The following is a 16161-nucleotide window of genomic DNA, read 5'->3' on the forward strand; positions in this document are numbered from 1 at the left end:
AACTCTGTCATCTTGGTCACCAACATTAAAGACCCAAGGTCATCCTTGACTCTTTCTTTATCTCACACTCTATAGCCAGTAATTTCAAATGTTGCCACCTACATTACCTCCCGAATATTTCTGCCATCCAGACTCTGTCTGCTCTGCCCCCACCACCCCTACCCAGGTTCATTGCCTCCACTGCCACAGCAGCCTCCTAATGGAGCACTCCACCATTCTGGGTCCTTCCTCCATAAGACAAGAATGCGCTAACCGTGAATCTGACCGACACTCCATGTGCCGCTCACTAGTTCTCTATTCCCTCTATGGTTAAGTCTGAGCTCCCTAAAAGTGGTGGATGAATGCCCCCTGCCTGGCCCCTGTTCTCCAGTGGTTTTTATTTCTCTCACACGCAGTACTATTCTTGCTTTGTCCTTGATGTTATTTCTGGAATACTTTTCTTCCCGGTCCCCTGCCTCTGCACTTCCTACTGATCGTTTAAGGTCAGTGCCAGACCACATGTCCCTGAAGAAAGCTTTCCTGACTCCTGGCATATTCTGTATGTTCCTCCCCCGAGTCTAAGGTAACTCTGTGTTATTCCCTGGTGCCCCCAAACACTGGAATCGTACGTACTAATCGCATTGTCTTATGATAACCGCTTTGATGTCCCCATTAGACTGTGAGATTCTTTTTTTTTTTTTTTTTTTTTGAGACAGAGTCTCACTCTGCTGCCCAGACTAGAGTGAGTGCCGTGGCGTCAGCCTAGCTCACAGCAACCTCAAACTCCTGAGCTCAAGCGATCCTCCTGTCTCAGCCTCCCGAGTAGCTGGGACTACAGGCATGGACCACCATGCCCGGCTAATTTTTTCTATATATATTTTTTAGCTGTCCATATAATTTCTTTCTATTTTTAGTAGAGATGGGGTCTCGCTCTTGCTCAGGCTGGTCTCGAACTCCTGAGCTCAAACGATCCGCCCACCTCGGCCTCCCAGAGTGCTAGGATTACAGGCGTGAGCCACCGCGCCCGGCCTAGACTGTGAGATTCTTGAAGAAAGTGACCGCGTCTTATCCGTCTTTGTATCCCCAGCACCTGTTCTAACGCAGGTGTTACACAATTGTCTGATGCATATATGAATGAGTGATTGACCTTGTCAACGCCACCCATGAGACCTGGCCTCTCTGAACGTCATTGTTTTCATCTATTTGTTGAGGTGGTTAAAAAAAAATGAGCCGTAAGGAAATTAATAGTTCTAAAATGCTATGAAAGTAGAGATAAATGAAAAAAAAAAAATCTTAGAATCAAAATTGAAGAAACCTGTATTTATTTGGAACAGTAGATGGCAGTAGCACATCGTTTTTCAGCCTAGCATTTGCCAGCTCATTCTGCCGTCCCAGTGTTGGGTTGTGCTTTGGGGCACAGGAGCAGAGAGGAGGCCACCACTTGTGGCCCTGGAGTAGTCTGCATAGCCATTGATAGTCAAGAACAGGGCTGGTTTCAGGCCCATTTGTTCTTTGTGATCTAATTCTAACTAAATTCCACTCCTACCCTCCTCCCTGGGACCAGTGTGGCAGCATTCCAAAAGCCACTGTTGACAGCTATTCAGGGGGTGGGAGCAACTAACATTTGTTTAAAGCAACTATGTTCCAAGAACTCCCTAAGCTATTTTCCAAATAATACCTTCTTCTTTTTTTTAATCAACCACATAATAGTTCAGCAATTTCTTCTTAAATTCTTACAACTATGAGTTAGAAGCTGTTAAGCCCATTTCATGGATGAAAAAATTGAGACTGAATGATTAAGTCAATTAGCTTAGTAAATGAGGTGATTAAACCCCCAATCTACTTGCCATAATGTTCATGCTATGTCCACTCCATCACACTGGTGTCATATTCTCTGAGTTGAGCTAAGAGTTGTGACTTAGATGAGCACAGCACTTGGAACAAACAAGTAAATAGAGTTAATGAAGAGTTCGTATAGACATGTACTACCTATAGATAATGGTTAACTACTAACATCAGTGCCAAGCTTTGAAAGTCACTAGGTAAGTAGAGAATGAAACATTGAGCTCAAATAATGTCATCTGGAACCCAAAAATTTAATTAAAAATAATAAACACTAATATCAATTGAGTGCTTCAGGTACATGGCACTATTCTAAGTACATAATATGTATTAATTTCTTTAATCTCAAATCAGCTCGGTGAGGTAGGTACAATGATTGTATCTACTTTGCAGATGAGGATCCAGAGAGACAGATAATTTAAATGACTTGTTTATGATCATTCAAAAGGCCAGTGTTAGAGTTAAGATTGTTACTGAAAGCTCGGCAATTGTCTTTGAGGTTGCATCAGAATAATGAGGACAAGTGGTTTGAGGAGAAGGACGGAGTTTATTAATTTGCTGGCAAATAAGGAGCATAGGAGACTCCTGTCTAAAAATGCCATTGTCCTAATAATAAACAGAAATACAGAGCTTTTAAAGGGTGGGTTCTCAGCTTCAGGCAATTGCTGTTCAACTACAGTTGATGATTCTGATAGTCCCATCTCCATCCCATTTCCGCTGTCCCATCTCCGCCTAAAATAATCCCATTACCTCCGCCCAGGACCTCCATCTGCCAGGTCTGGGCTGACCTGGCGGTTCTGCTGAGCCATCTCTAGTGGCACAAGGAACAAAAGACATTCCCCTGTCCCTCCCGACCACTGGCCTGAGGGAGGATCCAGGTCCTAGTTCTCCAAAAAGAGTAGAGGATGTTCTAAAGAGACATAAAACATTTTTTGCTATTTTTTTCAGGCGACATTCCCCCCTGTTAATATTATCCTTCCATATCTATGGGAGGAGGGGTGACTACTCTGTTACAAGATTAGTCCCAGACCAACCTTCTAAAGCCTTGGCACCTAGTGACTATGCAATTACTAATAGTAATAGTAATACTAATAGCAAGTAACCCTTGTATAGTGCTTACGAAGTGCCAGTCTCTGTTTTAATCTCACATCGATTTTTCTTATCCTCACAACATTTCTACGAGGTTTACACAATTATTGCTTCTGTGCTACAGATGAGGAAACTGAGGCACAGGGACGCTAAATGACTTTTCTTAGATAATACAGCTAGTAAGTGGCAGAACTGGGCCTGGAGCCCAGACATTTACAGTCTGCACAATTAACTCCTAAAGCTTTCTATTTTAATGTGCCTATTCTTAAATTTAGTGGAGCACATTTGAAATGTGTAGCGCATTCTCAGTTGTCAGTATGTATTTTAAGACTCTGCTCATCTCTCCGAACCAACTCCAGAGTGCTCGCTCGTATGCATGTGTTCTCTCTGCCACTCTCTCGTTCTCTCATGACAGTCTAAAAATTATTATTGTGCCCCTGGGTCTATCACAAAAATGCTGGTTGTATATCCCAGGGTTACTTCAGCCTGGAAAATTTCCAATAAATATTCAGCTGAGACCTAAATGTGAAATTCATGCTCTTAAAATAGACTTTTTATTAATATAAATATTCTCACAAGACAAGGAAAGGGATGAAGAAACACCAGTCCAGGTTGAGCTGAGTTGGATTAAAAATGACACACCCTTGTCTCTTGAGTGACTTGAAAGAGTCATCAATGTTTGGGGGACTTTTTGTATTTAAAATTCACACGTTTCAGTCTGCTTCTGATATTGACATTTTGTTGTATTTGGAACTTTAAAAATATGCCAGCACCTCTTGGTGAGTCCTTTCTTGCTGACCTATGATCCCCAGGGAGGCCACCTGAGCCAAGCCCACACTGACCTCTCAGAGACTGCTCGGTCTCATCCCCTGCCCGCTACACAGGTCTCCGTCTCATCTCCCAAACGGACCTTAAACAGGGGAGGCGAAGATTTGCACTTCTGTGTCTTCCCATAGTGTCCACTTCATCTGCCAGGCTCAGTATCTCTTGATTTCAGGAAATAGAACTGCCAAATAATAAAATTGGTTTGCCATGTGAATAGAGATGAGAAAGAGGAAAATATTGTAAAATATACGAATATTATGTTAACCGTGGTTCCTAAACTCATTCAGGAAATTGCACTTGCTGGTGAAATCCATCCCTTCGTCACAATCTGGAGTCGGCTGACATCGCTGTGCAGAGAGGGGCAGGGTGGAGTGGCAGTCGAGGGCTTACTAATTTATTAATGTTCAATTAGAGAGTGTTGAAAGAGCATTGCTGACTCTAATAACTCACACAGAATATTAAGTGGAATACAAGGATATCCTCAAGTCTTTTTGACAAATATCCAGCTTCATTTCTCTAAAGATGAACTTAGCGGAGTGTGACATTTCTTGTCTCATTGTATTGCTGTCACTGTTTTCATTAACTGGACTCAGATGAAGATTTCTCTAAGTGAAGTAAAAGCTCTGTGCCTTTTTCTCATCCTCATGTCCTGTACGCACGCGTAGGCACATACCAATACATACACCCAATATATAAAATAAAAATACAGTGATACATTTCTGATTTGAGCAATTTAATGAGTATATGGATACACCGTTTATTACATTTATAGAAACATTCATTTACTACATATAATCTTAGCATGTAGTTAGAGAGCACCAATGGCCTAAGAGACATTTTTTTAAAAACTGAAATCTCAAATGGCAAAACACACAAATGAAGTGTGGTTATTCTAAGAGAATCAATTTTTTACATTTTGAAAGATTTAAAGGAATGTTTCTCTTAAAATTCTATGAGTTAAGCACTTTATCAGTTGGATTTGTGGCAACTAGAAAGAGATATAGACCTTCCCCCATTTCTTTTGCATTTACAGTCTAATTTGGGGGATAATTCATAATGGAATATACACAAAAGCCAACAGCATCACACAATATTTATGATTACGTGCCCAGTGGAGATACACTGGGTAGCCATTCCGAGGGGAGTTGGAAAGAGAATTATGCGGTAGGCAGGTGCTGTGAATTGGATATTTGTGTCCCCCCCCCAAAATTAATGTGTTAAAGCCCAGTCCCCAATGTGATGGTATTAGGAGGTGTGGCCTTCGAGAGGTAATTAGGTCACCAAGGTGGAGCCCTCACGAATGGGATTAGTGCACTTATAAGAAGAGACATGAGAGTTTCTCCCTCTCTCTCCCCCCTCTCCCTCCCTCCCTTCCTCTCTCTCTCTCTCTGTCTCTGTCTCTGTCTCTGTCTCTCCTTCCTATGTGAGGATACACCAAGAAGAGGGCCCCCATCATTATCTGCTGGCACCTTGATCTTGGACTTCCCAGTCTCCAGAACTGTGAGACACAAATGTTTGTTGTTTTGATTAAGCCCTCCAGTCTATGGTATTTTTGTTAGAGCAGCCCAAGCTGACTAAGACATCAGGAGTATTAGTGTTCTATTGCTGTTAGCACAAGCCTGGTGACTTACAACAGCAGCCAGTTATCAGCTCACAGATCTGTAGCCCTGAGGTCCAGGTGGGCTCAGACTACTCTCTACTTAGGGTCTCACAAGGCTGAAATGAGGTGTCAGCCAGACTAGGTTCTTATCCAGAGGCTCAGGGTAAGAATCTGCTTCCAGGTTGTTGGCAAAATCGAGTTCTTTTGTGACTGTATGTCTGAGGTTCCTGTTTTCTTGCTGGCTGTCAGCTGGGGCCCTCTCTACTCCCTCACCTCCTTCGTGTTCAAAGCCAGCAACACCACACTGAGTCCTTGTCATCCTTTGAATCTCTCCAGCATCCTCATCTGCTGCCACCTGGAGAAAACTCTTCTTTTAATAGGCACCTGGGTATCTCCCTTCTGCAGTATAAGGTAACGGGATCACGGGAGTGATATCTCATCTGTTCAGAGGCTCCCTCCACACTCAGAGGGGAGGATTGTATTTCAGGGGCCCTTAGAATCCTGCCACCATAGAGCAGGGAACAGTTCACAGGGAAGGAGGACCCGAGTGCATCTTAAAGTAAGGACAGGGTAAAGATCAATGAATGTAATAAAAAGTTGGTTCCAGAGAAAGGAATAGTTTATGAATTCAATAGACAATTTACGTAGATATATTGCTATTCGAATATTGGGATTAAAATGATGAGCAAAGGAGACATGATTCCTGGCCTCACGAAGCTTACAGAAGAGCGTGGCCCCAGGCAGGACCGTGTGAGTTTGTGTTCAGGGGACAGTTTGAGGGGGACAATTCCTCTAAAGATGTAATACATGATTGAGTGTGGAGTAATGTGGGAGTGTTGGTAAGACTAAGTGTAGCTATGTGAAGCTCACAGGTTTTTAGGAAGAGGCAGGCAAGTTTGCATAAGCAACTCAGTAGCCTCTGGATGGAAGAAGTAGAGACCCCTAACCTTATTTCCAGAGACCTAAAGTTGTTTAAACCTGTCCAGGTGAACTGGGATGCCGCTATCTTAGTCCACCAACAGGGAAGATCAACAAAGCTCCCAAATTTTAAAATGCTGGGAAGATAAAGGAAAGGGAGATGGCTCCCATGGGCTTGCCCCACACCGAACTGTATAGTCAAAAGGGAACAGTGGGCTGGGTGAGGTGACTCATGCCTGTAATCCCAGTGCTTTGGGAGGCTGAGGCAAGAGCACTGTTTGAGGCCAGAAGTTCGAGACCAGCCTGGGCAGTATAGCAAGATCCCATCTCTGGAAAAAAATAAAAATTTTAGCTGGGTGTGGTAGTAGTAGAACAGTGGCTCTGGGCACATGTGATGGTGGAGTCTGGAACACATGTCACCCAGTCTCCTGCTTGGAAAGCTGGCACCCTGAGGCAAGGAGATACCAGCTGGGAGTCTGGAAGCCTAGGCTAGATTTGGTGTGGAGCATATTTGACTAAGCTTAGTATTGAGGGGGAAACTGTCCTCAACACACCACCTCCGTAGCAAGGATAGAGAACTGCAAGAGGGGGCAGAGATGGTCTTGAGTAGGAGGTTCTATCCTAGTTGCAGTAGCTGCAGGCGGAGAATTTTTTTAGACTGCCAAGATCCAGCAACTTGTTCTAGCACATAATGACTCTTCTCCAGCTTCAAAAGAATAAGAGTTTTATGCAAATATACTAGCATTTGTTTCATAATTTCCCCGGGACACTATAAAATATAAGGAATGGTGCAGGCATGGTCGCTCATGCCTGTAATCCTAGCACTCTGGGAGGCTGAGGTAGGAAGATTGCTTGAGCCCAGGAGTTTAAGACTAGCTTGAGCAAAAGCAAGACCCCATCTCTACAAAAAATAGAAAAATTAACCAGGCGTGGTGGCATACATCTGTAGTCCCAGTTACTTGGGAGACTGAGGCAGGAGGATTGCTTGAGTCCAGGAGTTTGAGGTTGCTGTGAGCTAGGCTGACGCCACGGCACTCCAGCTGGGATGACAGAGTGAGACTCTGTCTCAAAAAAAAAAAAAAAAAAAACCACACATAAAAGAAATGTGGTGATATCACAATGGCGGCTACCATTTATTGTCTACATTAGGTCAAGAGTTATGGCAAGTGATTCCCCTACATTCTCTGCAGTCCTTCCAAAAACTGTAAGAGACATATACCACAACTCCCACATTGCAGATAAGGAAACTGAGGCTCTGAGAGGTTAAACATCTTGTCCAAGGTCTTGGCAGCCTTGGACCAAAGCTTGGTATTCCTTGTCCAAGGAACTGGTAGCCAGGATTCTCTGCTGGGTCTGTCCAGCAAAGCCTGTGCCCTCTAAATTGAACACCACTGCCCCTTGAAATCATGCTTTAAAAACGATGAGATGTGCTTTTTATTCTAATTTTTCAGAATGTCTAAAAACTTATGAAATAGCACATGACCTATGTTAGTTGCCATGATGGCATTGTTTGAGATTAATTTACTAATCAGAGCATAGTGTAAATAACTTTGGGTGAAAAGGACAATTTCAAGTGGAAAGAATGTCAGAGAGAATGGCACTGAAGAAATCTGAGACTTAAGACTATGTTGTATCTTGCAAACACCAGGACCAAAGAAAGCATTGGACACCACTTATGTCATCTGGAAGATGGCCCAGTTGGGTTTCCAGCATGCTTGTCATTGAACATTCCCAGCCTGCATATTTGGGAAGGTCTGGGACCTCAACAACAGCTAACCAGGGTGCATGAGGACTACAATGGGTCCATGCTTGACGTCTTCTGAGAAAACGGCCCAGCACTCAGCTTGCTGTAATCACCACTGATATTGCAGTGCATCTTTCTGGACAGGAGAGCACTGGAAACCAAGGGGTGAGAGGGAGAAGAAAGGGAGTGAGACTAGACAGCAGAGATAAGCCAGAGGAGAGAAGGGGGGAAGGGAATGCTCTCTCAGGGTACCAGGTAAGCAATGGCAGAATGGATTTAAGTGCCCATCTGAGAGTCTAGATGAATCAGCCCCTTAAATGCAGACTGTGCACCATATTTAGCCCTGCCCCAGAGTCTCAGAACAATATTCCAGGTTTTGCCCTTCTTAATTTATCTCTGAGCCAACATTATGGAAAGGGAATCAAACTGGGAAAAACTAGAGTTTTGGTCTGGACTTTGCAACTAATTATATGACTTTGGAAATGACACTAAGTCTCTCTGGAATTAATTTTCCTCATCTGTAAAATGCAGGAGTTGAGCTAGCTAACAGAGAGCTATAAAAATGAAAAGTGAGTGTAAAGTGAAATCAATTATCCAGATAATCTTAGCCTGGAAAACACTTTTCCCCCCTGAGAAACCAAGAAAATCAGGGCAAATGTTGGAGATGATTCCAAAGGCTTTTCTAGATAACTGCATACATTTACTTCTTTATCTTACATGTTTATGTACAGTCAATATATAGTAAAAATATTTGTTGATGCAAAAAAATAAATATGACAACCAACAGACCTCCCTGAATATCTGTAGAGCCTGGGCTGAGAATAGGAATGGAGGCCAAATACCACGTCTAAACATTGAAAAGCTATAAGCCAAGACAACAACCTCATATATAAAACATGTTCTATCCTTCAGTCTGGACACATATACCTTCCTAACAACCTGGCAGGTCAGATTCAAACTGAGAAGACATGGAAAGTTGGCTTCCACCCTTTGGAGCCAAGGTTCCCCTCTGACTCCTTTCTGCACTGGCAGGATCTCGTGCACACCAGTGTGAACACTCCAGCCCACATGCCAAGCTCTGTCCAAATTCCCTTTGGCTGCCACGCAGGACTTGGGGTGCACACATCAGCAGGGCATTTGGACGGAGGGGGATGGACCCAGGCTAGGGCTGATCAGGCAGGGAATCTGTGGGACATAGGTTCCCAGAGCATGGTCTTGAGAGGGCAGATGGGGGCCCTGGGTGGTCATGTCCCCTTGGCCTACAGACTTCTTACCCTATGGGGAGGGCACAGTCAGAGGAGGACCAGGGTAGTGGTGTAAAACCCCCCAATTTAGGCTCGTGTACCCAATGCACAGCCAAAACCAAACTCTGTGACACTGGTGCTTGGAGATAGAGAAAGGTTTATTCTATTTGGCCAAAGCAAGAAGACAGGAGAGCAAAATTTCTTAGATCCATCTTAACAAAAGGATGAAGTATGGAGCTCTCATGTGGCTAGGGAGGGAGGGGGACTTTCAGGGAAGTCTGTGTTGTTTTTAGTCTCAGATAACACCTGAGTAACCAGACTTCTGGGCGTCAGCGGCTAGTCTAGTCGCAGCTTTCTAAAGGGTATTCATTTTTTTTCTGCAAAACAAACTCATAGATTTTCCTTTTGATCCTAGAGTTATCTCTTCCCACTTGACAAAAAACCAGTACATCAGCAGTTAATAATTACTATAAAAACAAAGGGTGTTGGACAAGAAATAAGTGGTTAACATGCATAAACAAAGGCCTAGTCAAATTTTACATTATTATATTTAAGTCATTAAGAAAATGCTGGGATATTAAAACCTCAAGAGGCTCAACTATAGTAGGTCCCTCTAAAGCCAGGCCAGGACAGGGACCTCCTGTGCCCTGGGTCCACAAAGCTTTGAGACCGATACCTGACAGCCCTACCCCAGAGGACTGACATCCAAGCACCAGTTTCTCTTGTGGGCACAATGGGACCCTCTAGCCATGGCCTTTGAAGCCCCACTGCACTCAAGAGAAACACCTTACAAGAGCCTCTTGACACCCCCCCACCACCTGCTTGTGCCCTATACACCCTCCCCAACTTCTCCTCTGCTCAACTCTCTGAGGGGCAACGTTAACCCACCTGCCCCTTCCCTTGTTTCAGGAAATCTGTTCTGCTGCCATTACTTAATTGTGTCATTCAGTTTTGTCTGGGGAAGTTTTTATTTATTTCTTTTTAATTCAAAGCAAAGTATATATCATTAGTTGGGTGTGGTGGCGCACACCTGTAGTCATAGATATTCGGGAGGATGAAGTGGGAGTTTCACTTGAGCCCAGGAGTTTGAGGCTGTAGTGAGCTATGATGACACCACTGCACTCCAGACTGAGCAACAGAGCAAGACCCTGTCTCTAAAAATTAATTAATTAATTTAATTAAAATAACATTTAAAACTTAAAAAAAGCAAAGCATGTATTTTTTTATGTCTGAGAAAGGACTGGAAAGATATAGGATATATAAGTATGTTAACAATGATTATTTCTGGGTGGTAAATTACAGGTAGTTTTTATTTCCACTTTTTAACTCAGCTATATTTTCTAGCATTAATAAATGCATTAATTTTTAAAAATAAAGAAACATAATCATATATTATATGATTCCTTCTGGAGATATTTAGGCACACACAAGCACACAACACACAAATGCTGTGATATGGCACATAAAGTTCTGCTTTGCTGCCTTAATAATTTTTTCAATATTGGTAGACACTATCCTACCTTATTCTCTTTTTATTATGCACCAGAATTCCATGATATAAGACAACCATAGTTAACTCAACCACTCCCCTACTGAGGGATATTTAAGTTGTTACCAGCTTTTTGCTATCATAGGCAATGCCACAACAAACATCCACCGTGTACTCTGGTAAGTATTTCCTTGGGATGAATCTCCCGCAGTGGAAATCTTGGCTCAAGGGTGATTGATTGTTACCAGCAAGCTGACCTCCAAAAGGTGGCACCCATTTTCATTTCCATTAAAAGAGAATGAGAGTTCTGACAAATATTTATCAGTGTTTTGCTTCATATGTGTTTTATTTTTACCCGTCTGATGAGTGAAAAATATGTTATCTCCTTGAGTTTATTTTCAGCTCATTTTGAGTGAGGTGAAACAGGTGTGTTAGGCATTTGTATTTCTTACTAATTTAAAGGTAAGACTCTGCACAGCACTGAACTTATGGCTGCTGCTACTGAGAGCAGAAAATACAGAGGAGTAACTTCTCCCTTCGCTGCATTTATGTGCGGTTTCTGGTGACCACCATCCTTGCAGTGTTATTTGCTGACTGTTTTGTGTAGGATTTACACTCTCTATAGGAATGTTGGCCCCTTTATACAAATGACTTCACAAGCCTCAAGTTTATGAATGTAGCCAAAAAACAACAGGAACAAAACTAGGTGTAACTTCACACAGGCAAAACTCAATTGCTTATAGCAAAATACAAACTCCTTTTGGAAGCCTCCAAGCCAGATCATTTGGCCCGAGCTAAGGTTCCCGAAGTTCCTCTCATTCCTCAAGCTTCAATCCATTCCCCATTTTAGCCACCACCGCTCCCCCCAAACTCAGTTACTCTAACACATCACCCTGTTTCTTTCATTGAATCCAGTTTGTAAGTCAAGGGGCCCCAAGACCACACTCAGACTCAGGGATTCGCTAGAGAGAATCACAGGACCGAGACAAGCCGTTACACTCATGGTTGTGGTTTACTGCAGTGAAGGGATGCGGATCAAAGTCAGCAAAGGGCAAAGGTGCATGCTTTCAGGTGCCGCTCCCGGTGGAGTCACAGGAAGATGCGTTTAATTCTCCTGGTAGCAATGTGTGACAACATATGCCAAATATTGCCAACCAGGGAAACTCAAACCGTGGTGTGCAGGGTTTTTATTGAGGGTCGTGACATGGGCTTGCAATGCTCACGTGACTGACTTTAGCTACTCAGTATCCAGCGCCCCCTAGAGGTCGAACTGATACAGCACGGCCTCACGCACATAAAAACACTCTTACCAGATAGGGTATTCCAAGGGCTCCCAGCTTAGCCCCTGCAAGCTGGCCAAGAAAAGCCAGTCCTCCTGAAGGCAGGCCTTTCTTTGGAAGACAGGGTTTGAACAACTTGAGCCTGCTGAATTAAACCTTTTCTGTGCAGTCTGAAATTACCGTTTATCATTGCTTGTTGACTGTCTCCTTCCTTAGAAGATGGTTCCACAAAGGCAGAAAGAACTTCTTTGTGTCCCAGGTGCTGCACACCCAGAAATTAGCCCAGTGCCTGGCACAGGTAGATGCTCAATAGATATTTGTTAACAAATGAATGAGTAAATGGAACTTTGAATAAGTATTTACAAGAAGTTCCTCTTACCTCAGCTTCTTATAGAAATTTTATCATACTTACACACCTTGAGAGCTTAGAAGGAAGGTAAAAAGCATAACGTTTTAATAGAGAAAAATAATCCTTTAAAGTTAAGTCCTTATCAGCATAAAATTCCAAGCATTTCTTCAAGTAATTTGTAAATTTCATAATTATTTGACTTGGCATGAAAATTCTATCTAAACATGTCAGAAGTTTGAAAAATAATGTTGGCATTGTAATGAATCTCACTTTATTGCAGAGTCTGCCTTTCTCAAATTATAGTAATAATTCTACCATAATGTTTCCTGAAACATTTATGAATTCCTTTAACTTATATTTCAGTAGCATCTTAATCTTTTGAACTTCTTGATGTGGAAATTTTTTTTATCTAATGTCATAATTTCTTGCAACATATTCCAGTGGAGTAAAAAATCCTTCAATAAATGAAATAAGTCTCCAATTTAAAATATTTCTGCTTTTTATGGAGGAGGGGGTGTTTTATGATTCTATTACCTAATGCTTAGCTTTTTGCCATCTGCTCTGGCCGATAATTATAAATGAAGGGTGAATAGCTCACAAACATATAAGAGATAAAAATGATTTAAAATCCCTGTATATGCTTCTTTTATTTAAAAAATGCTGCTAAGAAGACATTATTATTTATTATTCAGGCATAAATTATAAAGTGAACTGGTCATGCACAATAGAATAATTTGTTTCCTGGGCTAAAGATTTCTGAAAGCTAATATGATACCGGGGTATGACTCCACTGAAAAGTGTGCAGCATCTTCAGCATTAAGGCACAATAGAAAGTGAATTAACTAAGGGATGATGCTTATGGCAGGGTTGATGACAGAGGCAAATAGTTTCAACTGCATTCACTTTGTGGGAATCTGTGTTTTGAGATAAAAGGGATTGTCAGAAAGAAAGAGAATGAGGTGTGAGGATATATATAAATTCTGCAGATTTGCATAAGCTCAATAATAATAAATCCTGCTGTAATAGAACAAATCCTACTGTGGACAATGAATTTAAGCCCTAACTAAAGCCATAGTCTCATCATATTCATGCTATTCCGGTTTAGGCAAATGAATGTTCCTTTTGAAACAAATCATTGCTCTGTCCTGGTAAGTCAAATACTGATGTTGCAGATTCTGTGCTAACCCTATGCTTTGCTAATAAGACAAAAATCACCTAAGTGCTTATTAAAATTACAGCTTTCTAGATTCTGTGCGTGCAGACCATGTTTCTATAGTAAAGGGAGGGGCATATAAAATTTACCTTCCAGACGATATGCTGGGATAACAGGAAATGTCCTGGGCAGACCAGGCTTTGCGGCCATTATCAGTAGGTCTGGGTGTTTATTTTACCAAGAACCTCACGTGATTCTTGTGGGAAGAGAAAGAATCCTCCTGAGGAAATGAAGCTTGTCCTCAGGACCTACAGCACTTCTAGCAAGAGCTTCTCCTTGACGGCAGTGACCTGCTGTGTAACAAGGAAGGGTATTTCACCGAGAGTGACACATGACCCTGTTTGCCTGGAACTGAAAGAATTCTCAGGACACAGGACTTTGAGTGCTGAAACTGGGAGGAGTTGGCCACGCTATCATTGGGAACCAGGCAAAGTGGCTTTCTAGAGACTTGGGAATGAGAGAAATTGACAAGCGGAAAAGTGAGAAAGAGAACTAGGAATTCTCACAGGAGTGGAATTCTATCCAAAGGGACAAAGGTACTTGTGAATCCCTTTCTATGTCAATATTGGCTTCCTAGGGCTGCCGTAACAAAGTGCCGCAAACTAGACGCTTTAAAATAACAGAAATTTATTCTCTAACAGTTATGGAGGCTGAAAGTCCAAAATCAAGACGTCGGTATGGCCATCTGAAGGTCATATATGTTTTTGGAATTTGAGAGATAAAAATAGAATGGAACTAATATTTATTAAGCTTTTAACTCTACTAAGTATTTCCCATATACTACTTCATTTAATCTTCACAAGAGCTGTGTAAAACAGGCATTACTAGGCCCAGCTTCTCATGGGTCTCTCTTCTTAAGGTTATTTCACAGACGAGGGGCCTCAGTTCTCAGGACTCATTTTCTCCCCACCCCTCAGAGAGCAGGGACTGGTTCCCATTAGCTCCAGGGCTTAGCTTACTCAGAAGGGCAAAGGTTAGTACAAGCAGGATCTGAGGCCTTTGACGGTCTGGTTTCCTGACTGTAACTAAGTTATCTTCCTTCCATTGTTCACAGCACCATCTTCTTGCACAGCCTCAGTGAGGCCTTGGTTCCCCTGCCAGGCCGGGTCGTCTGGGGTCTGTACACAGGACCCAGCCACAGTGCACCCTGCTCTCCTTCCTCAGCTCCCAAGGGTGTTGAACATAAACTGCTGTCTGAGGCTTCTCCTACAAAGCTTGATTCTAAAGCTCTCACTGCCTAATACAGAGCAGCAGAGAAAGGGAGATTAGGGTTCGAGGAACCTCATAAACAACCACAGTCCGCATTTGGGGAAGCAGGAACAAATGGCCTTTAATAGGGAGTCCCTGGAGGACAGGAACCAGGAAATCTGCTGGGGCAGCCCCAGACCACCCATGGGGATCCAGACAGAAGTCGGAGGCACAGAGTCTGTGACCAGAGAGATGAGAAGATGAGGCGTAAGGGTCAAAGAGGGGAGAGGTCACGAGAGAAGGAATTGGGAGGGAAGTGTAGGATTACACCACTGCCAACTTAGTCCACGCTTGGCACATGTCTCGCTATGCGCATGCGCCCGAGAAAGGTGCTGCCCAAAGTATCTAGAGGTCCAAAGCGAAGACTCGCCCAGCTCCCTCTGGTGGTAGGTGGTGGCTGGTGGCTGGTGGCTGGTGGCTGGTGGCTGGTGGCTGGTGGCTGGTGGCTGGTGGCTGGCCGCTGGCCAATAGGAACGCCTTTCCAATGAAGTCTTGCTGTGGGGTGGCAGCTCTCAGCCACTACAGACTGTAGAAGCAGAGATTTCCCTCCCTGTCTGGCTGTCACGTGGCAAGAACAGTGGTAGCCACCATCTGAAATAGTAAATGAGTGATCTCGACAGCATCGTGTCTTTACACAACGCTACATTTCACAGTTTCCTGAATGCAGTAGGGTGTACTTTCTTTTAACCTGTCAAATAATCAGTTCATTGGCACTTCATCCAAGATTGCAAAAGATTCTTTAATGTGTAGAATGAAAATGTTCACTAAATTGCAGTTGATTTTCACTTCCTGTAAGGACATTATAATAACTCATTTTGACCTATTTTTATGTGAATCATAGGAAAAATAGATCAAGTTTGAGGACTTTCTAATCATGTTTTCTTTATATGTGAGTTAAGACATGGTTTTCAGAATTAAATTTGTAAAGAGTTATATTGATATTTTCAAACATACCTGAGAAATATACAAGTAACTTCATAACGTCTTTCCTGTTTTTTACATGTAGTAACAATATTACTTCCCAAAATATTTTTTGAAGGAAGGATAACTGCACACAGATGGGTGAATTTATATAAACTTTGGGTCCAAGTATATCACACCTTTGAGAGATGACAATAACAGCACTGATTCGGAAAGTGCAGATACATGGGTTCGCGCCTCAACTCTTGAGTAACTAATCATGGAACCATGAAAACTTCTCAAACATCTTTGTGCTTTATGAGTCTTTTCCATAAAACAAGTGTAACCAATGAAGTTACTCATTTTCAAAATGTGTCTCCTTGCCCCCAAATTCCAGCTGAATTTTCATTTGGACTTTTCTTCCTCATTCTTACTGGAATC

The sequence above is a fragment of the Eulemur rufifrons genome, chromosome 15, assembly GCF_041146395.1.
Source record: "Eulemur rufifrons isolate Redbay chromosome 15, OSU_ERuf_1, whole genome shotgun sequence".
Classification (NCBI taxonomy): Eukaryota; Metazoa; Chordata; class Mammalia; order Primates; family Lemuridae; genus Eulemur; species Eulemur rufifrons.